Consider the following 2260-nt stretch of genomic DNA (forward strand, 5'->3'; position numbering starts at 1 on the left):
GCTCTACCCAGGCAGCGAGGTCCTGCTGCCAGAACGCAGCGGCCCGGGGGGCTCCACCTCTGCCACCAGCGCTGTAGCCACCCCCGCAGGGCACTGGCCACCCCAACAAGATGTGGAGGAGACGCCCTCACTGGGAGTGTCCGAGCCCAGGTTGGACGGGACCTTTGAGCAACCTGACCCAGTGAAGGACCGTCCTGTCGTAGCCATCGCACCCGTTTGTCCCTTCCCTCAGCCCAGCCGGGGGCAGGACCCCTCGTCCCTCTCAGAGCGTCCGTTACCCGACTGCGGCCACCGCAACCCAAACCCCTCCTCACCCGGAGAGGAGCCCGCGTCCCTCGCCCAGGCTGCGTTGCCAGGACTGGGCGCAGGCACCACCCTCCTGCGCTTGGGATTGTCGATAAATCCGAGGAGTCTGTGCAGTGACGGTTCTTTCCTCTCACGGACACGTGGATCTGCCCTTTCTGAATGATGGCTGGAGTGCCAAGTGGTTGTTGTAAAATTGATTTACTTTTAATTATTATCTGTTTCTCTTGAGACACTCAGAACACCACCTCAGCCCAGGGACAGCGACACCCAGGCAGGGCCTGAGGAAGAGCCGGTCCCACTCAACCCTCTCTTTTGCCTTTTTAGCTTCGAGTACAATCTGATGGGGCTGGGATCTCTCTGGGCAGGTTGGGTCGTCTGCCTGGTTGTCTCCCCTCTCGATCCTCCTGCACAACCCCCGTCTATTCACTGGGGTGGCCGACTGACAGAGACAGCCTTGACACTGTGCCAAAGCTGTTCAGACCCATCGCTGCGTCACCAACGCTGCCGGGGTCACAAACCCCCAACACCGCGCCCTGCTGGGCCGTCAGCCAGAAAATCAACTCAACCCCAGCCAAAACCAGCCCAAGGTTGACCGAGGTTGTGAGAGCAGCCCAGGCACCGGGAGAGGAGGCACAGCCCCACAGAGGGTGGGGACAATCATTTATTTTATTTACCAGGACAACTACACATGGAGCCAAATCAGTTACAGCCTCAAATTGAAAACCCCTCGATAGTCACGGCAGTGCCTGATTATCATCAACTCAGTATGAGCAAATGGGATAAAAAAAAGATTGAAGAACATTAAACATAAGATATTTAAATACTAAATATTCCCAAAGCCTCTGCAAACAGCAAGTTCACCGGCCAGAAGAGCCACCGCCACAGCCACGTCCTCTCCCTGCGTCCAGCCGGTGAGAGGGCAGGGGGCTGTATCCAGCCACGCAACGGCCCCTCCTCGAGCGGTCAGGTGTTAATCACTGCGGGGAGCAGAGGAAGAGACGGTGTCACCCAGGGCCACCACCCTGTCCCCAACCCGCTGCTCTGGGGTCTCGCTGTCCCCGTCCCGCAGCCCCGTGTTGCTCCGCCTGCGGGTCCCACGGGGGAGCAGAGAGCTGGGGCCGCCCCGTCCATCCCCCTGTCCCACGCTGTACCTGTGGCCGAGCTGCCAGAGCCCCCGTCCGAGCCTGCGGGAGAGAAAGAACCGTGAGCTGCCGGCCTGGGCTGGCTACGGGCAGGGGCCAGGAGCCGCCCGGGAGCCACGGCCGCGCTGCAGCCCTGGGAGAGGAGGACGGTCGCCTGCTCCGACACAGGGACCTGCTCGGCTGACGGGGGCGAGCGGTGGGCATTGTCTGCCTGGATTCCTGCGGGGCTCAGGGCAGACCTTACCCCCACGTCCCGGTGCTCAGGGGGGCTGCAGAGGAGACGGCGACTCCCTTGTGACGGGGAGGCTCATGGGAAAGACGAGGGGTCACGGGTACAAGTTACTGCTGGGGAGAGGCCGCTTGGACACAACCGGAAAGTTTCTCACACCGAGAACAAGCAGCCACTGGAATAATCTCCCCCGGGAAGGGGTGGATTCCCCAACGCTGGGCACTTTGAAGATTCAGCTGGGCTGGGGCTGGGCCACCTTGGCTAGGCCGGGCTTGTGCCAGGAGGGTTGGACCAGAAGATCCTTGAGGTCCCTCCCAACCCGGGATTCCACGATTCCATGACTCGGTGACGGTGCCGCCAGCGCCGGAGGGGAGACACGACCTCTCCCACACGTCCCTGCTACAGGGCTGGGAATAGGGGCGGCACAGGGGGCACGGGGGGGGCAGGAAATGCCGGCAGCGGCCAGAAACCAGAGCCAGGAGACGGGAGACGGCCCCGGCACTGGGCCGCGGCTGGAGCCAGACCGGTACTCACTTGGCGCCATCTTGTAGTCCTTGTTCTTCTTCCCTGCAGAGGGAAAGAG

General features: G+C 62.0%; 1 long non-coding RNA gene across 1 annotated transcript; it reads right to left on the minus strand.

Annotated features, from left to right (window-relative positions):
* Positions 1-943: 943 nt before the first annotated feature.
* Positions 944-2254, minus strand: LOC113490725. Its single transcript, XR_003400292.1, has 3 exons — positions 2212-2254; positions 1458-1490; positions 944-1283 (listed from the first exon to the last, which is right to left on the minus strand). It is a non-coding gene; the product is annotated as an uncharacterized LOC113490725 (long non-coding RNA).
* Positions 2255-2260: the final 6 nt, after the last annotated feature.

This window comes from Athene cunicularia, unplaced genomic scaffold (genome assembly GCF_003259725.1).
Source record: "Athene cunicularia isolate RWA unplaced genomic scaffold, athCun1 SCF_239, whole genome shotgun sequence".
Classification (NCBI taxonomy): domain Eukaryota; kingdom Metazoa; phylum Chordata; class Aves; order Strigiformes; family Strigidae; genus Athene; species Athene cunicularia.